Raw genomic sequence first — 25,262 nt, 5'->3', positions numbered from 1 at the left:
GGAGGAGGAGGAGGGTGAGGAGGAGGAGGAGGAGGAGGAGGAGGGCGAGGAGGGCGAGGAGGAGGAGAAGGAGGAGGAGGAGGAGGAGGAGGGTGAGGAGGAGGAGGAGGAGGAGGAGGAGGAGGAAGGGTGTGAGGGAAGGAAGGAAAGAAGGCAGGCAGGCAGGCTGGCCAGCCATAAAATTAATTCAGGCTCCTAACAGATTGAAAAGTTAAATCTACATTTAGAAGATCGAAATGCCAGCTTAAGAACAGGGTGCCTAGAATAAAGCAAAGAAGAAAAAGGTTAGGCCTTCCTCACTCACGGCGCCCTTCCTCACTCGCGGGTCTCAGAGTGGAAGAGACTGGGAGCCTGGACCAGGTGCTCACCCATGCCCTTGGCGGGTCTTATCTCTGGGAGCTCTGTTCGTCTTCCTGTTGTGGACAGGTGTCTCCTGGACGTGGGCTGCTACTGCCACGGGGGGGTTACTCTGCACAGCACCACCTTGGGATAATCTGGCATGAGCCACCTCGGGCCATGCTCCTTGTCCTCTGCCTTCACGATGCAGCCCCTAGCTGTGGCCTGCCCTTGAACGTGCTCAGCCTGTGTTGGTTATGCAGCACGGAGCTGTCTGCTGGCATCAGAGGGAGACATTAGCCAGCGGGGCTTCATAAATGTCCCAGCCACAGCCAACGATCTCTATTAGAGGCTGCAGCCGTCCTGGTGAGCAGGGAACATTTGTGGGGCCAGACCTACCCGTGTAGATGACTCTCTGGGGACATGTTTGCAGAGTGTTCTTACCTGCCTTGGCACCATAACCTGGAGATGTCCTCTGAGGTGGGGGGTCTTAGGATCAGCAAGAGAATTTGGGGATGATTAGGATGCCCTTAATTGCTAGGGCAAAATTTTACCAGGTAAAAGATGTCATAAGAAATGAAATCAGAGAGAAAATACCAGAAGTGAAAGATCACTTCTATAAGGAGATAGGGATCCGGAAGAATCAATTGGAAATCCTGTTGTATATAGCATCTTGACAGTCTTTTTCAAATTTTTCTTTTTGTATTTTTTTAAAAACCAGCTTGTAGGAGGGAGGGCAGTACGTTAGAGTGGTTAAGAGCTTGGACTGTGAACAGCTTCTCTGGGCTCAAATTCCATTTTACCATTGCCCTAATGGAGTAATTTTGGGAAGCCACTCAACCTTCCTAGGTCTCCGTCTCCCCTTTGGTGGACGGGAATAACGTCAGTGCCTACCTCCAAGGTGCTGAGAACTAGAACTCACAAAGTTCTTAGCATAATGCTCAGCTCGTGCGAAATGCTCAGGAAATGTGGTTCTCAATACTTTGGTGAACCGTCTCACACTGGGTCCTGCTGGGTAGATACACAGCACAACTTCAGGGGGCACTGTCATATCAAAACTCAATGGGGTCCATGCAAATAGCATCTTGGAGTCGTGCAACCAGGACCCTGGTTCTGCTCCCTGTGGTGTGTGGGAAACCACCTGGAATCCTGTGCCATCTCCCTATGCCTCTGATTTTTGTGCCTTATACCTGCCACAATCCTGCTCTCTGATGTTCTTGTTGGTCCTGTATGCTCTGCCACCTACCCTGGACATCGCTTTCTAACTAACTGGGACCACACCACTGACTTTGCGAATCCAGTTTCAGAATCAGGATCCAAAGTGAGAAAAAACAAACACATAAACAAACAGCAAAATAAATCCCAGGGAACAATTTGGTCATAAAGTCACAGTGAAACAAAGGGAAGGTATCTAATTCTGTAGGAAAAATACCATTTATACTGTACTGCAATCCAGCCAATTACGACTTCATCAGGGTGTCCCTGAGTGACAGAGTGGATGGTACCCCTCAACTGTCCCCATGGGAAATGCAGATTCTAGCACCAGAACGCTGCTGCTCCTCATGGCCTATAGAGGCCAAAGGCATGAAGTCAGAGCTACTCATGGGTCAGACAGATGCAGATGCTGCCAGGGAGAGGACATTGAGGGGAACTGCCAACAAGCTGCAGAGTGGTTAGTTCCATCTGGGAAGTTGGTGGTCTTCCCCTAGACGGCTTCAGACTGGCAGAGTTGGGGTTGGGACCACAGGATACTACAGTCCTGCATTATTGGCTTCTGGTGCGTATTTGGTGTGATGCCACCAAGGCGTGGGGTTTAGGAAGTGAGGACCAGCCAGGGTCCTGCGGTTGAGCCCACTGTGGGCATCTGCTGAGGATGCTTATTGGCTCAGATTTCTGAGGATCTGGGGGGACATGTCTCTTTGTCTCGATGCCAAGGAGGATCGAACTTCGAGTGGCGTCTGCTTTTATCTTGTGGGTGTGTTCACTGTGGATTGACTATGGACCAGGAACGGTGCTGGGTGCTGAGGCACAGGGGTAGGTAAATCAAAGACACAGCCTCATCCTCCCTGGAGTTTCTGGCCTATAAGGAAGACAGATACTAAATAGTTAATTGCAAATATTATAACAGCTGAAGAACATCACATTTTTTTAAATTTCATTGCCAGAAAACTCAGATCTAAATTTGTGGCGAGTGTGTAAGTCTTTAGTGATTGCATATTTAGCTATATTCATGCTTCCATTTCATATTCCCACCCTGTTTTGACTTCCTTCTTTCATTTTCATTTCTAAATTAAGCCATCTTGTAAGCTGTCTTAAATTTTGCCTGGGACAACGCAAGCCATGCATTTAAAAATCAATACATAGAAAACTCCGTAAAAGCCATTCAGGGGCTTTTGTCCCACTGGGTAGCTAAATGAGGATAGGATGCAGTATTTCCTCGGCTGAAAGGCAGATGGTGTGTTCTTATTCTCTGCCCAGCACTGTTGACGGATGATTGGATACTAATCTGGGAGGAGGTTCAGGTCAAAGGTGTCTGTCACTGACTTTTCAGTCCCAAGGGCATGCGTGGTGTGGAATAGCTGCTCCATAGATATTTGTTGAATGTTCAGGAAAGCCACAGTGGCAACATTATAATTTAGAAAGCACTTTCTCATCTTTTTCTTCTTTGATTCTAACAATCATTCCTGTAACATCTGTATTAGGATCATACTAGCTGCTGTAACTTATAGGCCTCAAGACACATAGTGGCTTACACAAACCGTTTATCTCTGGTTTGTGTAACAGTGCAATGTGGATGCTCCTACTTAGTGGTTGGCTTGCTTCCTGTGGAGATTTAGACCCAGGATCTTCATGCCTTTGGCCTCTATAGGCCATGGGTCTGGATGGTGGAAAGGGGAAAGGAAAGAAGGCAAGTCCACTCCTTCCTGCTTCTTCATACATTAGGTGTGACGGGTTGGGAAGGCTGGAGAATGAAAGGTTGGAAAGGTCAGCCACTTCCTGGCGAGTTGCATCTCTGCTCCTTCTCCACCTGTTGAAATCCTGTTCCTTCATCACTGGCCACTTTGACCTTCTCCCAGGCTACTCTGATGTTCCGAGTCAGAATTGCCCTGCCAGCCACTCGCCCAGCGGCCTGACCCAGGGGTCCACACTTCTGTTGCCTCCTCTGTCATGAGGCTCCTGAGGGCAAGGGCCCATCTCACTGAAGTGCTTTGGCCGACCCTTCACAAACACCACCTGCTTCCCATTTAGGGCTGGTTGCTTTGGGCCTGGGTCAGTTGGAGCTGGTCAGCTGTTTACTTACTGGGGCTTAAATTGATCAGGTGACTGGATGGACCCGCTGCAGACCACATGGACCTTCTGTCATTAGAGGATCTGATATGACTTTGGCGAATGCAGACCTTGTGTCCTAGCTGGGAGCTCCTCAAGGTGCCTTGCGTTGACAAATGACGTGGGCACCTTGTTAACATGGAGACTCCACCAGCTGCAGCTGAGTGTTTCTGACAGCCTCGCAGGTGGTAGCCCTCACCATGCTGAGCAAGACCTTCTGATGTGCGAAGAACTTGCTTCAAACAATTCAACAGTTCTCTGTGACCCTCTCTTACTTTCCTGATGGTTTTTGTCCCCAGCTGTGTTTACTAGAGATGTCCACCTGGCTTTTGTTCCATTGTCCCTCTGCAGCATTCACATAGACCAGTGACCACAGCAATGTCCTGGTCATGGGTGACGCCTGTGCAGGGAGGGTGTGTTGGCTCCACTGTCCTCACAGCAGCACTGCGGGGCCATTCCCACCTTACAGGGAAGGACCCTGAATTCAGGACACTTACCCCAATATCCAAGCAGCACATGGTAAGCACAAGAGCTGGGATTCGAAAGCACTTGGTGTGCGATGTTAGAGAACCGAACACCCGCAGCTCTGTGCCCTGCCTCAGCCCTCACACCCGCCCTGCAGATGTTTCTCTGATTTACTCCACTCTGTGTGCTCTTTTTCCCTCTCTCTTTTGCACACAACCGCACTCCCCCACCTTCCCCCAGAACACACACCCCAGACAGATGCTTTGGATGCTCCCTCCAGATGCTTGGTGTCGAGGCAGAATAAATATCTAATAAATAATTCCTCCCTGCCAGATGCCACGTGCCCTCTCCCCACCTCTCTGGATGTTTTGATTAGGAGTGTGATCCTCCAGGATGGCTCCCTGCGGGCTCCACGGCCCCCCTCACCTTCTCTCATCAAGGATCAGAAACCCGTTGGTCATGTTCCCCAGAATACCTGCCTCGTGGGGTGATCTGCTCCTTGAACACCCCACTGCTCAGCCAGGCTGGGGGTTCCTGGTTCTCTGGGGAGTTTTCTGTCTGGCTTGGTGACATTCAGCCTGAAGTCATCCCTCCTCAGGAGTAAAGGTGAGCTTTCTCACATGTGTCATTTTCCCAAGTAGGAAAAAAATAAGGCACCGGGCTGGGTTTCGTCATTTGCCTTGGTAATGACTCTAGCCTGCTACGATTTTAAATGGAACTGCTGATGACAACAATTAGGAGAAACAGCAAAAGAACATGAGTGCAGACTGTGCATCCCGGATCCAAAACCCAACACCCACGGAGCTCTAAAATCCAGGATTGAGGACTGACGGGGAGCCACTGTTGGCAAACCCCACAGCTGGTCTCATGAGATGGCACAGTCAAAACACAAAATTATTAAAAGTTGTGTGTGCAATTACCTTCATGTGTATGTGTAAGGCATATATGAAACACAGGAGTTTCATGCTTAGACTTGGGTCCCATCTATCTATCTACCTATCAAATTTTTGAAAAAAAAAATTGAAATCTTTGTTTCTGGTCTCAAGCATTTAGGATGAGGAATATTCAACTTGTACTACTAATAAAAACATTAACAAACCCCTTATTTTGTGCTTACTCATTGGTAATGCACTTTCAAATAAGTTGCTATTGCTGTTGCTATTATTGTGTTGTTGTTGTTATTTTGGAATAATCCAGAGAAGTTACCTGGATAGATGTCAATCAAAGAGCTAGGCAGATGCGAGTTGTGTGTGGAGCCTATGTAGCCCCAGGCTGCAGACGTGAAGGACTCATCAAAGAGGGCTGCTTTGGAATTCCACCTCTGCTGCTCACTGGTTGAGAGTCTGAGTACAACGTGGAACACCTCCAAACTCAGCTTTCTTACCCCCCAAATGGGAAAACTCATGGGATTCTTTGCCTGAATGAATAGATAAAAGAAACATATCTAAAATGTGTGGACTACAGTCGCAGTGAAAAATGGCAGCCAATATGACGGGAGGTGGCTGTCCATCAGCATTCCATCCTCACATGAGGAAGGTGGAGAGAGAGGATCACTCTTGCCCCTACACTTGGACACCCCCGCACATGCAAATGTAACGTCAGTGTCCCACAGCATCTACTCTGTAGGCTCGGTCCCTGAGACCATCTTCGGTTTGAAGACCTGAATGAGAATCTGCTTTTCCAAACCACAATAGTCAGTGGATCTTTGAGTCCCATACAACTATTGCCAGCCATCTCTCCAGGAAGGGATGGGGAGCACCTTTGACGGGCACGTATTCCTCCCCATGACTGACATATGTCTACCTCTTGAGCTGTATCCGTGGGACTTTCTTTCACGCTCTGCTCCTGCTAAATCCCGTAGCTGGCTGTTTTCCTGGGGCCTCGTGGGGCCCCGTGCAGCTGCCCAGTTAGGGCTCATCCTTCTTGGACCTTTTCTGCCTTTTGAATAGCCCTCTGGCTCCTAACGCTCAGATAGGGTGTTTTCTCCTCAACAGTCCTCCTTGGAGCCCTCCTGGAAATGAGCCCAGTTTTCCTAGGGTACCCTGAATTATGGCCCATTGAAAAAAAAAAACCTTTTGGGCTATAATTTGCATATCTTAATATCCTCTGGGTAAGGTCTTTCTAAAAGAGAGACTGTGCCTCGTTTTACTCTCTAACCTCTCGGGTAGAGTCAGTCACTCTAACTAAGTATGCAATGCTTGTTGCGTGCGTTTTAAGTGATCCCAGACAACAGATGAGAATTTGAGAACCTCATCTGGGGACAAAGAACCGTGAACAGTGACAAGGTGCCCACCAAACAGGTTGGGGTTCGGGCAGAGACATGCCTGGGGAGTACTCAGAGTGGTGATCAGAGACGGCCACACAGAGGAGCCAGATCAGTGTTGGCACCGGCTGCTTCCCTCCGGCAGGCCGTGTGGACTCCGCTTCTCTAGTGTCTTCCAAGTTCAAACCAATGGTGCGTAGACTCAAAGAGGGGGTAACCAGCTGGGGAGCAAAACATTAGAGTAATGGAGTCAAGTTTGAAGACTATGGCGTCGTCTCAGGTCAGCAGGGGGCTGTGCTCTTCCCTCGAGTTGGAAGGGTAGCACAGCTGGTGGTATCTGGGCCTGCAGAGCCCGTGGACCTTCCCAGCCTCGTCATGGTGGTCAGAGATGGCGCACCTGTGGACAGAGTTTCTCCCTGCTGGTGGGTACCCCAGGGAGTTCAGATGAGGGGGAATGTTTCTCTAGTGATCACTGAGGATAGAGGATCGTGCCCATCATGGAAGGCATGGATAGGTTTACACACACACCAGGCAGCCTGATTTTGGTGTCTGAATTTTGAGGGCTACACGACTATCAGTGTCTCCCTTACTTGGCCAAAAGTAGCCTGGGAAACAGTCGGGAAGTCGAAGGATATTAGCCATTTTATCTTGGAGGTCACAGAAAAGTCATTGGTTGGCAAGTGTTTTCTGTTTGTTTGTTTGTTGGGAGTGTCGGCTTTTATTTGCTATGAATTAATCAGATTTCATTTTTACATCTTGGTTTGGAGACATCTACAGCTGATACTACAAAAGGTAAGATTTGAGCCATCCCTCCCAGCTTCATGAATCCAATTAATTCAACAAATATTTATTGTGCAGCTATTATGTGCCAGGCACTGTATTAAGTGCTGATGATTTGGCAACAAATTTCAACCAGCTATTTTGAGCCTTATTTAGCTATTTTGAGTTCAAAAACAGTTGAGGACAGTTATGCACTTAAATAATCAGTCAAGAGCTACTTTCTGGGTGTTCACTCGGTTTGTGTTTTGTTAGGTAGTGAGGATAAAAGAGCAAAGGCCAACTTAGTCCTGGGGGTAGAGATGCAGCAAACGAGGGGACCACACACACGGGAAAGAGAAGCAAACTGGCATCCTGAAGGAGAGAGATGGGTGTTGAGAAAGGGAAACAGGCTCACTTTAGATCCTACCACCTTTAAAGACCTCTAAGAAAACGATAATTAGACTCATATCAAAAGCCGAGGAGGACACAAGCAGGTGAAGAGGGCACAGGGTTCTGGGGAAAGGAAACTTCAGGGACACAGGTGTGAGCAGGGGGGTGCTTGGACCTTCAGGAGGCCCTGAGACCGGGTGTAACAGGACAGGGGCAGTCGGCGGCCTCCTGACCAGCTGAGGACGTCCCTGGGGCTGTGCCCAGAAACAACTTACCACCGACTCCGGGGCTTAATACAACACACAATTCCATCTCCTCAGGGTCTGGACATCAGGAATCTGAAGTCCGTTTCACGGGCTCAGGCCGGCGTTGGCAGGGCCGGTTCCCTCTGCAGGCTCTGGAGGACATGCCACGTGCTCACCTCCTCCAGCTGTGACTGGCGCCCACATGCCTGGCTCCTGGCCCTTCCTCCAGCACCAACCCCGGCCGCCATCACCACGATTCCTTCTCTTCTGGAGCCAGTCTTGCCCTGCTTCTCTCTTGCAAGAACCCCTGGGATCATATTTAAGGCCCACGTAGGCAACTGGGTCTGACCCCCTCTCTCAAGATCCTTATTTAAATCCCATCTGGAAAGTCACTTTTTCCATATGAGTGACAGGAGGGAGGAGGCCTGGAGTCGAGGAGGCCAAGTGCCAAGAGGGAGGAGGCCTGGCGTCAAGGTCCAGCCTTGGCTCCTGTGACTGCAGCATCTGGTCTGCTTCGTTACTTCTTCGGACCATGTCTACCTCCGTGTGTGCTCCATGTGTCTTTACTGTGTCCTGAAACCCCACAGCCCAGAGCTCAGGCAAGCCCACAGGAGCAGAAGGAGTTAAGAGACCTTGGCACCTTTAACCAAGGAGAGCGGAGGCCGCTGGATCAGGGCTCCTATGCCCAGCCTGGCTGGGGAATTCTGTCCCTCATGTTCATCATCCCAGGGAGGCTGAGCCCTTTGTCCAGGGCAGTGCGGCTCTGGACAAGGTACTCTTCCAGTGCCCTTCTTCCTTCTCTGTTCCTCCCTCCTCATCTCCCTGCCTTGCTCTGTAGCAATAGCTCCAAATAATAAACCCCAAACAACCCTGGATTCAGGTTCTGCTTTTTGAGGGTACTGGAAATCCCCTACAGAGCCGGTCCTCAGGGCCACTTATTGGTTATTGGTGATGTTGGATGGACTGTGGATAACACGCGGCATGCTAAAGTCTCAAATTTACTGCAGTGTCAGCAGGGGAGAGCGAGTGCAGGGGACAGCGAGTGCAGGGTTAGGGTTGGGTTAGGGCCATGGCAAGGAGACCTTGGAGCCAGGTCTAATTCTGTGGGGACAGTCCCCCAAGACTTGGAAACATGTGGCCTCATGAGGTGGAGATATCACAACAACTTTAGCAGAGAAATGAGGAGCAGGAAGGTGTGAGAGAAGGGAATGGTGACCGTAGGTATCATGTGAGACATGAGAGAATGCTCGACGATTATGTCCCCTGGGGAGGTGCACTGGACACACTTCCACCTGGTCAGCAGGAATATCCTGTGCACTGCTCAGGATGGAGCGGAATCTGCCAAGCTCAGCGTCACTTATGCAGCAGTGGTGACACTATGGGATGGTGCCCGGGACCTGGGCATGACCAGAGCCAACTGTGGACTTCTAACCAGCAGGCTCAGGAGGACATAGTCACTCTAGGGCACAGCCAGGCCAGAAGGACAACCAGGGTGCTTGGACTTACATCATCTATAGCAATGGCTAAAGGACCAGGAGGTCCCAAACAGCAAGGAGGTGGCCTGGTGCCCACTATGTCTTAGCTTGTTCTGTCTAACAAGACAGGGGAAAGATCCAGAGCTGATGAGGAGAGGGCTAAGGCACACGCAGCAGTGGGAGCACTGTGGCCTGCCCCCCTGTACTGAGATCATAGACAGTCCTAGGCCCAGGGCTCATTGTCTGAGGATGACAGAGTTCCCTCCAGGAAGACACTGCTAGATCTTAGCAAGCCGGAGCTGGGGTGAGCCCTCCATGCTCCCCAAGGACACTGTGACCACTGGCCAGAGGAGCCCGTGCTAGAGAAACCAGACCCGCCAGACCCCCTCCCGCCCACTGAGGAGGAGGAGACAGCCTACTGATGGAAGGTCAGCCCGTGAGAGGAGGGCGCGAGCCCACAGTCATACTGCAGTCCCATTCATGGGGCCCAGGTGACAACGAAGGCAACTGTCCTGGCAGACAAGAGGCGACGTGTGCTTGTCCCTTAGCACTGGGTGGAAGACAGCTGAGGCCAGAGGCACAGCCCCCTTCTCCACAGGGGAGATCTGAACCTGTGGACAGCACCTGTCTCCACGTACACACACACACACACACACACACACACACACGCACACGCACACATACACACACAAACACACATGCACACACACGTGCACCACATACGCGCACACGCACACACACGCACACACGGACACACACATGCACACAAACACACACACACGCACACGTGTACACACACAAACACACATGCACACACGTGCATACACACACACGCACACACAATGCCTTTTCCATCCTAAGTCAGCACTCATACTGCACGGTGGCTGTAAATCTTGTACTTTGAAGTGTGACAGCAAACCCAGAATGAAATTTTTTTCTTTTCTTCATAATTTCACAAATAGAAGAGACATTCTTGATGTAGATTTTAGCAACCTCAGCATATAACTTATCTTCTTTCCTCATTAAGTCAAGAACGTTTGCTGCACAAGGCAGTAAATGCCTGTAATACTAGGGCTTAGAAGTCTGAGGCAGAGGGATTGAAAGTTTGAGGCCAGTCACTGCGACTTAGTGAGACCATCTCAAAAAAATAAAATCAAAGGCCAGTGGCAGAATGCCCCTAGTTCAAAAACCAAAAGCCAAAATGAAAACAAACTTTCACCTTTTGCTTAAAGGAGCACTATATTCTTTCTTTGACATATCTGAATTTCCAGTGTCGGTATTCTTGTGTTTTGGGGCCATTACTAAGTAAAATAAATGTTACTTGAACACAAATCCTGCAATATAACCACAGTCAATCTGATACCTGAAATGCCTACTTAGTGACTAATGGGTGGGTAGCCTACACAGCATGGATATATTGAACAAAATGATGATTCATGTGCTGGGTGGGCATGGAACAGAAAGAGCACAAGATTTCATCATGCTAGTAAGAATGTGGCCCAATTTACAACTTATGAATCATATATTTTTGAAAATTTTTGTTTATTATATTTTAACCACAGTTGATCACAGATAACTGAGACCACAGAAAGTGAGCCCTTGAATGATGGGGGTGGGGCCTTCTGTACTCTTAGAATCTGGGCTGGATTCAAGGGTCTTAGATGGAGCTGAAGATGATAAGCCAGAAATCCTGAGGAAGCAGTTCAGGGAGACTTTCGAAAACAGGTGCAAAGTGTGAGGATCTTAGAGTCTGTCTTTAATGCCTGCCTGAGGGCATCCACAATGCAGAAGTGCCCCAACCACCCAAGGACACAGGGTTTTTCTGTAGATGTTACTCTTTTGGGCTGTTCCACTGCCCTTATCACCACTGAATAGTGCATTTTGTTTGTTGGTTTTTTTGGGAAACACACACACACACACACACACACACACACACCCCACATACATGTCAGGGATGTTTATCTGTTTTGTTCTCTGCTATTATTAGTAACACCTAGAACAGAGTTGAGTACATAGTAAATGTTTGATAAATATTTGTCAAAAATAAGTACATTATGCATGTATCATTTAAATATCTGAATTTTTTCCTGAGTATAGATTCCTAGAAATAGACAATAAATTATTTTTAAGCATCAAATTACTTCAATAAATTTATTTAAAATGTACTATGTTCCCAGGTCTATCCTAGGTAATAAGGGTAATAGTAGAGAACTTACCAGACAGAAATCGCTCAGTATGCCTTATATTTTAGAGAGTCAATGAAATACTGACACGTGTTTCCTTGAGTATTGACACTTGTCAGAACTTGCTGCATTAATGCGCTCATTTCTGCACTGATTTGCACTCCTACCAGAGTTTCCAACTCACCCTCCTTTCTCCTCAGCAGCACCGACCTGTGAATATTTTCTGGATGAATAGATGAAAAAAACACTCTCACCATTTGTTATTATGTATTAAATTGAACACTCATTAGATTAGCTAGTTGATCTTTTTCTCTCTGTTAATGTTATTTATTTTCCAACTAGAGATTCATTCATTTTAACGATCTCTTTAAATAAAAATATTAAACATGAGTGTGAAGAATTTACTGGGTGTGTTTTGTTCAGTTTTATTACTGCCTTTAAATTTCGCGGGCGTTTCTGTTCTGTAGGTGTTTATTTATATCTTCGGCGGGCTCTCCGACAGAGTTCTAATTTGTGGCTGCTTCTGTTGCTTTATGCTGAGGAAGTCTGTCTTCTTGTGTAGAGTAATAAATACTCTGAAGTTTGCCCCTAGTTTTTCTACATGTCCAAATCATTAATCTAAACAGGATTTATTTATTTTGCTGTGTGGTGGTGAGAATCTTTTTTTTTTTTTTTTTTAAAGCCAAAGTCATTTTTTTTACACTGTGCCTTGAATAACCTATTGTTCCCTAACTATTTGTTACCCATCTTTTCTAACATGCTAATTCTTAAATATACGTGAAGGTCTGTTTCTGATCTATGTGCTCTGCTTCATTGACGTTGCTGATTAGTCCAGAGTCGGTTATATGCTAAATGACTTTAGAAAATAATGCCTTCCCTGAGATAAATTCATAGACCATAAAATCATCTTTTAAAGTGCACAGTGCAGTGGTTTTCATTGGGCACCGTCGCCACTGATTTTAGAGCATTTTTGCCAACCCCCGAGTGCGCCCATGCCCATCGGCATTCCCACCCAGTCCTTCCCTGGCAGCTCCTGGGACCCTCTCACCTGCTCTCTCTGTGGATCCACCTGTTCTGGGCAGATAGGGGACGTTTTCCCGAGGGGAAGTCACAGAGTATGTGACTTTGTTTCAGGCTTCATTCACTTAGCATAATGTTTCAAGGTCCATCTCTATTCAGGTATCAGTTCTTTGTTTTTTTACTGTCAAATAATATTCCATTCCATGAATTTATCACATTTTGCTTCTCTGTTCATCAGTTCCTGGACATTGGAGTTGTTTCTACTTCTTGGCTATTAGGAATAATACTACCTTTGAATCTGTGTCTAAGTTTTTATGTGGACATATGTCATTTTTCTTTGGTATGTACTGAGGACTAAAATTCCTGGGTAACTATACGTGGCTTTTTAAGAATTGCCAAACTCTCTTGCCAAGAGGCATTTTCCACCCACCAGCACTGGGTAAAGGCAGACTCTTTTTTAAAGTCTTCTGTGCATCTATCTTGCATCTTTTTAAGCCCCCCACCAACATTAAAGAACTTTATTTTTATTTTCTAAGGCTTTCACATTTATTTTAATACATTATTGCATTCTTTTTGGTTTTAAGATGAAAGTGTTTTCTGAGCGTGTTCAAAACTATGGTTTTACTTGTTTCATGATTTGTACAGTATATGTTTTTCTCACTTTTAATTATTAGGACACTTGTAACTATTTTGCATTTTCTCTTTGACTCAAATGATTTAGAGGCAGGTATGTATTTTCAGGGGTTGTTGATGGTAGTGTGTGAGGTTGTTTAAAGATTTCTCTAAAAGTAAGTGGGGTAAACATGTCTAATGCCTATCGTGCACCGCTGGACACAAAGGGCCACTATCAATAGTGGCCTCTTTATTCTTTCTTTCTTTCTGGAATCTTTGTGACTATTTGGGCCACTCTGAAATGTGTAGTTTCTGCTGATCTTGTAATTTGTGAAGTGCCAGGTCCATATGAGAATTCCCTCACATCAGGCTTCCTAGAATGCAGGTGTCTGTTGAGCTGAGAACGGGGAGGTGCCCTGTCCTCCTCCTCACAGTGTCCTGACTCCCCCTCCCCCACCTCCTTCTTTTTTTAAAATTACACGGTCATTTCTTCTTTTCTGTTCTGCAATTAGCACTACTCATGATTTTAGACTTTGTCTTGTGCATCAAACTCTCCTTCATTATTTTAACTTCTCATTTCCTTTCTCTCTATCCAGAGCTGGCATCTGGAGTATGTCCTCTGCATTGTTTAATTTGTTGCAGTGTGATTTCTGTTTCCCTGCCCCAACATACTGATTTAATTATTGTCACATTTTTTTTTAGTTTCATCACAGCTTTTACTAATTAGAGTGAAGTTTCTTATTTTCCAGGGCTTTTTGCTTTTGTTTTTTAAAAAAGTGTTTTCTTTTGTACATCATTGATGAAACCAAGCAAGTGTGTATCATTTAGCTTTTGATGCATTAAAAAATAAACCTGCAAAGCTTAGTGACTCTATGAATATGCCTATTTCTCCCTCTTCTGTGCATTGGTTGGGCAGCTCTTCCGCAGGTGGCTTGGCTGGGCGCAGTGGTCCAGGTTGCCCACATTTGTTTTCCCCTTGACAGGAGTGCTGGTCCCAGGGGAGCCTCAGCCGAGATGTGCCATTCTCCATCCTCAGTGATGCTGGTCGAAGCTTCTGCATATGGTGGCCCCACGGTTCCATAAAGCAGAAAAAGGGGGCAAACATACATGTACTTTTAAGCCTTGGTATGCATCACGTTTGTCCAGTCTCACTGGTTAAAGTTAAGCCCGAGGCCAGCCCTGAGTTGAACATGAAAAGTTGCAACCACAGGGCCGGGGGAGAGGGTGCAGGAAAATGTGTGGTCACGTCCATCCACAAACTCCATGCAGTTAGCATTTTCTCTATTTCTTTTAATAAGTGACCGTTAACTATGTGCTTCCTCTAACTCACTGGGCTAATACTTGCATGATCTCCTCCTTGGCTTTGGACTATTTCAAAGTTTTTGTGAGGAAGATCTTTGTAGGCATTTACCCCTAGCCTTGGGTCCGCCTCATTGGCTTTACCATGAGAAGTGGGTGCGTGGAGGTAGAGGTGGGCTCTTCTATCCCCGTCTGGTTCCCTGGCTGCCTGCTAGTGGTCAAGTGCACAGGAGTCAATTGTAATATCAATCCAGTTTCCCTTGAAGATAGTATACATTCCACCACCCCTCTGGGGATGTGTGACTACTTTCTTTGGTTTTCACAAGGGTTCTGGAAGTTTGCTTTTTCTACATGGGTACTTTGTTAGAGAATTATATGTTAGTTCAATGTAGTGCTAAACTGAGAGTCTGGCAAACAATTTTAATTATGAACTTTATCTTCAATACATTATTGTATTTAACATACATTCTTGAAGGGTTAAAGAGATTGATGTCTATGCAGCAGGGAGCACAGAAACTGGCTCATAGTAGTTATGGCACATGTGTTAATTAATACCCAGCTTCTAGGTAAAAAAAATGCATAGATGATGATATTCCTGGATATTGCACCATTGAACAGGTGTTTATCATAGCAGGTATAAGATATGGAGGCAAAGTGGGCAGCCCTGGGGGAGTGAGCGCCCAACTCTGAGGGTGTTGGTGAAGAAGTAACATCAGATATGGTGTTGGATAGATGGCTTTTCAGTTTGCTGCCCAACCTAAGATTTTTGTGCTTTTTAAATTTATTTATTTTTCATCAATGATTTTTTTTAATTTTAAAAATTTGTTCTAATTAGTTATACATGACAATAGATTTTTTTGATTTTTGTGCTTTTAAAACAAAACATTTGGCAAATTATTTAGTATTTTAGTCAGTTCATGTGTAGAAACCACTTTCATTAACTTTCTCCTTTGATAAGACATTTTGGGGAGACTGAATAAGAGATCTGGGTGAATATGCTATTTGGAAGGTATCAAAACATTTGCTGTTCCTTATTTAATAAAGAAACTTTTGCTACTTTTCTAAACTCTAATATTCTTGACTGTATTAAGTGTAACAATAGTTCATTCAGTAAGTATTTATGGAATGGCTACTATTCCCCAGGCAGTGTTTTGGTACAAAGGCAGATTCTCAGCCCCTCCCTCTGCTGACAGAGATTCCTTAAGCCTGGTAAGGGCAAGGCATGTTTTCTGCCAGTTCTCTGAGTCTGATGGATCCTCTCAGCACAGTGTGAGAAATGGGGGGGCGGGGAGGGGTGAAGCAAAGATCAGGCCTATGTAAATGGGATGGCTGAATTCTAATCTTGACTCTGCTACTTGCTAGTAACGTAACCTGTTAAAAATTGATATCTGGCACCAAATATCTGTTCAAGAAATACTGTTCAGTAGATGAGCTGTCCTCCTGTCCTTCTCTGTAATATCAAGATTTGGTAAAACAAAGCTGTGGTGCCTGTCACTACGGTTAAATAAGGTAGGGGATAAAATGCACCTTGATTCCTCTTTGTGGCTCAGAAATGTTAACTCCTCTGCTTGCTGCAAGTTGAGTTCACCAACATGTTTTGTTCAGAGCAATAAACAATAGATGATTTCTGGCATAAATCAGGGTCAGGGAGAGGTTGTGTTTAGAGCTTTGCTCTTGGGGATGGTGTGGATGGCCTGTGTCCACAGATGCATTGAGAGTGCACGGCATAGCCTGGTTACCAAGTGGGACTTCACGGTTAAGCCACAGGAACCACGGCCCCATAGCCTCAAGTGTTGTTCTGTGTGAAGACTGTTCTTGCCAGAGTTAGGTGTAGAAAGTACGACTGCACCCCTACAGTGTGTGTTTCTTACTTTTAGGCGGTGGCCTTATCTTTTTCTGCAAAAAAGTCATATAATCAACAAAGTAGGATTTGTAGAGTCACTGGCCGGCCATCAGGCTGCTTCTGCTGTTGATGGAGCGATGAGCGAAGTCCTGGAGGCTGTAATTCAAGAGGAAGATAAAATTTTTGCAATTGGCAATTGGAAAATATACAAAAGTATAAGTAAAGTTGTCACCTTGAGCTTCTCCGAGTGAGGATATTCTGAACATGTGAAAATAAATATTTCAAGGTGTTGTTCCGATGCAACAAGCCTCCGACAGAGTTTGTGTCTGTACCGACTGCTCTCTTCATGAATCTCCATTTCCCCTTTATTCATAGATCCGGATGTTTCTGCTTAGATGTAATCATTCGACATGAGGTTTGGAAGGGAGTTTATAGGTTTCCAACCCCACAGAGACAAACAGAAGGCCTCATGCCTCCATTTCTTCCCCTGTGCTCATGGCAGACATTGCCAATCAAGCTCATCTCTATTTGGTGCCGTCTGTCTGATTGTGGAATTCTTCAACTCAGGACTCCTGGAACATGAGGAGCAATTAAATTTGGCATGCAAGTGGAAATCTGTGGCCAGTACCTTATTTAGATGACAACAGGTTGTACAGATATTAGCAGCAGCACTGGATTTTGATTCTCGGTTCGGATGGTCCCACGGTGGGCAGGTTTCCTAAGCGTGTGGACCCTGGGAGGATGAGGGCCATTGAGCACAGCCTCATAGAGGAGGCGACTTTGCCCACTTTCCTAGCCTTGGTTTTAATCTATTCTGCAGTGTAACTTTCAACAAATCGCTTCCTATTTCTGGGCTTATAATGTTTCACACCCATGAAGTTAAGGATAATTACCCATCTCCTAGGGCTTTTATGAGCATCAAAGGAGGTAATGGATGAGCATGTGCCTGTCACGTCTGGCTGTAGGTGAATTTATGCTCTTCCAATAAAGCACAGCCTCGAGAATCTAAAGGCTGCTGTTTTTTTTTTTTTTTTTTCCAGGTATCTGACGATTTATCCTTTCAAGCACCAAGTATTTTATTTTAAACATTTTAGATCGAAGTCTTCCTGTAACGGCTTACACACTTTACTGGTCTTTTAAGCCGAATACAATAAACATAATTTGATCTTGTGGATGACTCACTGGCATTAGGAAAATGAACTTTTAGAAGACAATCCCAGGGACTCACTGAAGCATGCAGGAATGTGGGTCTTCCCCCTGACTGGCTCCAAATGGCTGTGGCTTGTGTGACTTCTTGTGTCCCCTCTTAATGAATGTGTTCAGCCTTCTCTTCTCCTGCTAAATGGCATTTCTTTACAATCAGAAGTCTTCTGGAGTTGTTTCTCCTTAATTGCTTTTTCTACTTTGCTATGGATCAATGAAAGTGATAATCAAATTTTTGTGAAAAACCAGATCCCGGTCATAATAACAACATTAAACTTGGGGGTGCTCCCTTGTGCTGGTCCTCTGCTAAGTGCTTGGTAGGTGTTCTTGGCTGAATTCCAACACCACCATGAAGATGTCAAAGTCTTGAAGCCATCTTCCTGCTCTACGTTATGTCAGTCCTGCAGGCTCTCCCCTCACACATATGTCTGGATTCTGACCCCTTCTTACCCCAACAATTGGCCACCTTGTCCAGACAGCCACCAACTCTCACCTGGCCTCCAGCTGGGGCATTCCCCCTTCAGTCCATTACCTTCACAGCAGCCAGGGTGACCACAGGTGACCACAGGTGACCACAGGTGGCAGGTCAGCTTCTGAGCCCGAGTCACAGTACTTCACATGGTCTTCGAGTCCAGGTGCTCTGCCCTGCTCCCTGGGTCCCAGCAGCATCTTCCCTCTTGGCCTCTTGATTTTCAGACTCACCATCTCATTGGACCTCAGGGCTCTGACTGTGCCCCCAGGACTCCACAGGAGGCCTTACTCCCTGCGCTGGTCTGCATGTGTGTGTCCCTCCAAAATTATAGGTTGAAGCCCTAAGGCCCAGGATTGCCGCGTCCGGCTACGGGAGCCGAGTCCCGGCGAGGGACGGCGAGGTTAAGAAATACATAGGACACCAAGGTTCTTCATCCAGGAGGAAGCGTGTGCTGCCGCGCTTTATTGCCAAATTTGTTCCCCTTATATATCTTTTGAAACAGCTGGGGAAATGACTCAAAATTGAGGAGGGAAGAGTAATAACTGCGTCCTTGGGTTACCGTCATGGTTCCCGATCAGGAGGCTCCGAACAGGTCAAGATGTTCCCAGAGAGGCACATATGACTGGGGCAGATAAATGGGAAACCGCAAACCTGCGTCACGACCCTGTGAGCTGGCCACTTTGACATGCAGAACAAGGAACTGGGGGCTGAGCCCCGGGGGCCAGGGCGGGCCTGCTACCAGCAAAGGATGATGAGGGCTTGGGGAGGTGGTTAGCCAGGAGGCAAAGACTGAAGGGACACTGCCAAGGCCGCGTCACCTGCTGTGGTCGAGGAAGCCACTGACCCAGCAGCTGGGCTCCGGACTCGTGTTCTTGGTCCCAGCTGCTGAGTTGGTTTGTTGGTTTTTCCGGGGCTGTGTGTTCCAGGAGGAAGAGCTCACGTCACAGTAGGTACCTGGGGAGGAGGGGGGCAGCATGCGCGGGGCGTCAGGCCCAGGGCGCTGTAAGTCAGCGCTGGCGGGTGTGGACCCATGTGTTGCTTTTCCTTTGACCCACTTGAAATAGGATCTGTGAAAGTTTTTACTTTTTAAAATAAGACTGTGAAGCCCATTTATGGCCCATGGGGTGATGTTTTCTGACAACAATGGCTGTGTATAAATGGGATCAAGTGGAGGCTCCTTTGGTGGTCACAGAAAGGACCCTAGTTATTAAGGGCCATGTTTAAGAAGCAGCTTTGAGGAGGAGGGTGGTGGGGCCACCCTTGGTGTCTCAGTGCAGTGGGAACAAGGGGGCCAGCCCATGGGGACACCTCTCCTCTCTCAGGAGAACAGCAGGAAGCTACATTTATTTCGATCATCCTTTCAAAAAATGTTCCTCTTTTTTCTTTTTTTGGATACCAGGAATTGAACTCAGGCGCACTTGACCACTGAGCCACAACCGGCCCTTTTTTGTATTTTATTTAGAGACAGGGTCCCGCTGAGTTGCTTAGTGTCTTGCTGTTGCTGAGGCTGGCTTTGAACTCATGTTCCTCCTGCTTCAGCCTCCTACGTGGCTGGGATTACAGGCGTGCGTCACCATTTCTGGATCAAAAAATGTTTTAAAGGTATTATTTTCATCCCAGGAGAAAAATCAAAATGCAAGAAAGAAAAAGCATGAGGTTAGCCTTGGAGACGCAGTGTTTTAGGTACACGGAAGCCACACGCCAATGGGCCCTCATTCTGACCAGCTGATGGCTGACACCTTGATAACGTGGGGCTGTGGGTCAAGGCCCCCATCAGTTCTCACTGAGGTGGCTTCCCTCACAAGTCCTACTCAGACTGTCACATCATCACCCACTTGGGGGGCGGGGAGGAAGCCTTGCAGCCCAGGAGACAGGCTCCCAGGCCAATCTCTGCTCCCACCCCAGGAATTCTAACCCAGAGGAATGTGGAGGCCTCAGGCTTGACCCTGGCAGACATCAGAATTCAAGAGGCTAGGTCCAATGGGCACAGCAAACTAGTAAGAGGAGATGTCAGTGGGCGACTGTGAAGGCCCCTGGGCGTGAGGCACCAGTGAGTTCAGAAAAGTGGAAGTCCTTCCTTGCAGAAGATGAGGTTTTGGGGAGTAGGCCGGATGGCCCTGGAGAGAGCCTGGCTGTTGGGGGCTAGTGAACGTATAGATTTGGTCTTGTCCCAGGTCCCTGGCACAGAGTGACCAAAACCCTTGCAACTTCCTGAAGGACACAGGTGTCCGTTTTCTTTATTCCTAATGAGGCCCCTTTTGACCACACCTGAGTTTATGGTGATGGGGGGACTCTTTTCAGCCCTGAGTCCTGGACGGGGACGAGATGACAGAAATGCCGGCTCTGTGATTAGGGGGTTGGAGACACACCCCACACCCCACCTTAGGGAGGGGAGAGGGCTGGAGGTCCAGTTCAGCAACTTAGGATCAGCAGTGTGGTCGGCCATGCCCCTGTACTGGAACCCCTGAACGGAGGGATTCGGGGAGCTTCTGGGCTGGTAATATAAAGGTGAAATTTCTAAGCTGATTCTAAGCCGCAGAGCCAGAGTTAAAGTGTAAAAGACCGGACATTGTGAAGTTTCTAGGCTACAAGGCTTGGGTTAAAAAGTAAAAGACCAAGTATTGTTAAGTTCCTCTGCTACCCCCAAAACCTGTAATCTCTGTAGCTGTTAGGACAATCCCCGAACTGCCCAGTAAATATTCTCACTGACTCCTCTGGTTGTCTAATAACCTGGGGTTCTGTGAAGCTGGCACGTAGGCATCGCAGGACCTAAAACCAATCAGTTTAAATGTGCACCCCGCTTAGAAGTGACCAATCACCCCCGCCCAGTCTGTTCCCGCCAATGAATGTACTAATCAGGTCTCAGAGTTGTTGTTCATTTTTCCCGCGCCTCATGATGATTTGTTCTGATGTATGCAAAGCCCCCCGCCCTCTCCAAAAAGTGTACTTAAGCTCTGCCTGACCTCTGCTCTGGGCTCTGGGCTGCTCTATCTTCCTGAGTGAGCCTGGAGCCTCAGCATGCTGAATCAATAAAACCTCTCTGCCAATTGCATGGAGCCTGTCTCTTGTGGTCTCTCCCTCCGACGCTTCGCTGGACCTTTACAGTACCTGCTGGGGGGTGACTGACCAGAGGGGGAATGGAAGCTCTGGACCTTCCCCGGACCCTACCTTGACCTAATACAGCTCTTCATTTGTTTTTTCCTGATTCTGGTTTTTGTAATAAACCAGGAATGTAAGTAAAGCATTTTCCTGAGTTCTGCTTTAGTGAATTGCCGAACCTTAAGAGAGGGTCATGGGAGACCACTGATTTGTGGCCACCAAGGCCGAAGTGTGGGTGGTCAGGAACTCTGCTTGTGGCTCTACCTGGAAGGGGGCAGTCTTCTGGGACTGAGCCCTTGACCTGGGGGACCCGTCAACCCCAGAGAGAGTTGTTGAGTGGAGTTGTCGACCCCCCGTGGTGTGGGAGAGTTGGACACTGACTGCTGATGTGGAAAACGACACACTTGATACCCAGAGACAAGACACCCAGCTGGCCAAATGGGCTGTGCTGTCTTCCCAGCTGGGAACTTGAGTGTGCAGACGGAGCCGAGTCAGAGGCCCAGGTGGACAGCCAGCCAACAGTGAGGCGGCAGGAGCGCTCCAGCTGCAATCAAGCTGGATCTTGCTCTTGGCAACAACGTCTCCCTCCTGATGGGGTGGGAAGGACACCTGAACTGAGGGAGAGGCGCTGTACACATGGCCCCCATGGGACCTGAGTTTCCTGGAATGCTGGCTCAGGCACTGTGTTGATCTACACCTCAGGTAGCCCAGGTAGCTCAGCAGCCACAGGGGCTGAGGCCACCATGGTACCACACACTCTGCAGAAACACACCTGTGAAGCAACCCCGCCTGCCCAACTCCCGGCTCACCAGACTTCTGATTGCTGTTAAAATGATGCCAAATAATCATTTATTATAGATATTTTAATTTTAAAAAAGATATTTGGAAGGCATTTGGACTCAGCATAAATCTTTCCCATCTATCTTATTGATTTTTTTATCTTTTTGAAAAACCTAACTTCTCATAGTTTCTAGATCTTACCAAGAGCTTTCGTACCTCTTGTCCTCTTGTGTTTGAGTGTATGCATGTATGTCCTCGTACACTTGCATGTGCCTTGTGTGCACGTGTGTGCATGTTGGTGTGTAAACGTGTGCATGCGTGTGCCCGTGAGTGTTTGTGTGTGTGTGGAGCAGGAGGCAGGGAGGGGCTGAGGCATGTGGACATCCCTGGCCTTTCTTTTGTAGTCTCCTTCTCTCCTAAATTATTTAGTCTTTGGTTATTTAATTATAAAGGTTAACAGGGTATTAAAAAGGGACTTTTGTCTCAGCTTTGGCTGAGAAACCAATTTGAAAGGCTAATGAAATTGTGCCAAGAACATCCACCCCCTGGAGCAGAGTGGGTGCTTACACAGTGCAATTCAAGGCTGGACTCTCCGGTCACCATGGGAAAGTACCGCAGTAGCCTCTGTAGAGGTGAACGCTGAGGGGTGGGAGAGAAGCTTCCTCTGAGGGAGGTGTCCCCCCAAAGCTCATGTGTGACAATGCCAGAAGGTTGAGAGGTGAAGTAGTTGGGTTATGAGAGCCTGAATCCAATCAGCAAATGAGTCCCCTGATAGGGACTATCTGGGTGGTGACCTTAGGCAGGGGGCTGTGGCTGGAGGAGGTGGTTGCTGGAGGTGTGCCCTTGGGGGTTATTTTTGGTCTGTGGTAGGGAGCTCTCACAACTCACTGGTGGTGTCAGGAAGAGGTGCTGAGGAATTGGAACCCGCCCTGATGTTCTGCCTCACCCAAAGCCCGAGGCATGGAGCCAGTTGTTTATGGACTGAGATGGTTGAATCCTTGAGCCTCAGATCAACCTTTCCTCCTCTAATTTGTTCTTGTCAGGTCTTTTGGTCACAGCAGCAAAAAAGCTGCCTAAGCCAGAAGGTTTCCCAATTTCCCCTCCACTCTGCGTTGCTCATTACCTCAGGCTGAGTCCCAGGGCCTTCATGGGATGGTTCTGAGAGCTCGCCTAGTATCACCTGGGATTCGGGAAGCATAGGTCCTGGTGTGTGAATCCTGCTTGGGAAGACTGATGGAGTAAGGGACAGCAGATGGCCTACTTAGAAGTAAGAAAAGAGGTGGCTGCAGTGGCTGAGAGCTGCCCTCACCCTGAAATAGGATGGGGGTGCTCGAGGGTTCCTGCCAGCCAAGTGGAGTTCTGGGGGTTGTACCCCCGAGACTGCAGGAGGAGCTCAGCTGAATCTGGCTGGGCTGGAGCCCAGAGCCCAGCTGAAGTAGCTTGAGAGATACAGCAGTCATCATGGGGGTCACTACTGGGGAGGGGGACATCTAGTCGCCATGGGAGCAGAGTCTCCGGGGTGCATCCAGCTCCTCCAGGGGCACAGTTCCACATCCACGCTGCACTGCCCTCCTGTGCCCTGCCCTGAGATGGTGTCAGGAAGAGGTGCTGAGGAATTGGAGGGTGGGTGGTCACGGAGTGGAGGGAGATGACCAACTAAGGCTGCCCTCCCCACTATAGGCTGGGCTTGTGAGTTGGGGAGAAGAGGGACACAGGACTAGACAGGGTTTCAATGAGGACACTGGATGGGTTTAAGTGGTTAATAGCAGGACTGGTCTCATGGCACAGTGACTGAGCATGTGTTGTAGTCCAACTGTGACCTCAGTGTCTGGTCATGCTTAGAACCTGCTTAGAACTTTAGACCCACCCGGAAAGAAGAAGGAATGTTCATGAAGGCAAGTTCAACCAAGGGTGGGACAGGATGGAGGCATCAGGGCCTCCTGCCGCTCATGTATTCAGGAAGACGGTTCCACACCACCCAGCTTCTCGTAAGAAATGATGTCCTTGCAGGGGAAGTTGGAATTCCCTCTGGGCAGCTCTCTGCATCCCCTGGACCTTTTTCCTGAGTACTCTGACCACATGATGTGCATTCTTATTTTTGTTTCTTGGAGAGGGTATAATTTTATATATAAAAATCCATCTTGCACTCTCTCAATGTGTCTGTTTACACATCTCTTTCCCTATATGTTTATATATGTGTGTGTGTGTATATATATATATACATACATATATATGTGCATATAATTATATCTATAGAATGGTTTCATTGTGTGTATGTATGGAAATTATTTAAATGGAATATTTTCTTCCATGCATGATCCTGCAATTTTTTTTTTTTTTTACTTAACATGAGTTGAAAATCTTCCTTTATCGTTTCATATAAACCTGTTTAATTCTTTTTAACTCATGCATGGAATTCTGCAGTTTAGTTGTTCAACCGTTTCTGTAAACAGATCTCGTGTTAATATGTTCAGAGCTTCCAAATGTTCGCTCTCACAAAGATGATCGCCGATATTATCCATGCTGCTTTTCTTCGCCTGGAGTAAATTCTCCCTCCTCTTGGGCTTGACCCCGTTCCATTCATCTCTGAGTCTCAGACCCAATGCCCTCTGTGGCTTGGCCTCCTGAATTCCCAAGCTGGCTGACTTTCTTGTCTGTGCTGTCACTGCTAATCCCACGTGGAGTCTCCTCACTTATGCTTCTCCTTAGTCCCTTGAAGTCTGATGTGGCAATGTGATCTGCTTTGGCTGAAAGAATGTGGGCAGAAGGGACCGTGTGCCTTTGAGACGAGGGTTTGAAGACGCATAGCAAACTTCTTCCCACCCTAGGCAACCACTGCCTTCCCCTTGGATCCCCGATGTGAACACATACAGGAGATCTGACCCCAACCTGAAGCCTGGAATTAACTGGGCAGAGCCAGACAGCCACTCTGAGGACCTATCAAGACAGCTCAGATGTGTGTTTTGTAGGACATTGAGATCTGAGACTTGCCCTTTATATGGTGATGTCATGGGAAAACTTTGGCTACTAATGTGCTCTTTCAAAACACTGATCATTCTGCCTTGGAACTACTTGCAGCACTGAGTCCCCTGGAGTCCAAGATCTTTTGGAACAAGGCTCTCCAGAGCCCAGAGCTGGGCTTGGCACACTGCAGGCATTTCATAACACTCACTGTACCTGATGCTCTGGGGGAAGGTCTGGCACTTCTGAAGGTTTCTCAGCATTGCACTAAGCTTACACGGTCCTCCTTATGAGTCCCCAAGGAAATAACGGACTGCTGTATAAGAGAATTATGCTAAGCCGCGGCAACATTCATGCTAAGAAAGTAATGCTGGGCAAAGCACTGAGGCATTTCCTCAGGAAAAGTAATATGTTGACTAGCAAATTTGGAAATTGCATCCATCAAGGCAATACTAACTGCTATCATAGGGAAGCTCCCACATCTCTGTGGATTAGAACAATAAGCTTGCTGTATGCTCATCAGTTGCCCA

This window comes from Callospermophilus lateralis, chromosome 16 (genome assembly GCF_048772815.1).
Source record: "Callospermophilus lateralis isolate mCalLat2 chromosome 16, mCalLat2.hap1, whole genome shotgun sequence".
In the NCBI taxonomy this organism is placed as follows: Eukaryota; Metazoa; Chordata; class Mammalia; order Rodentia; family Sciuridae; genus Callospermophilus; species Callospermophilus lateralis.
This window is presented reverse-complemented; position numbering follows the sequence as displayed.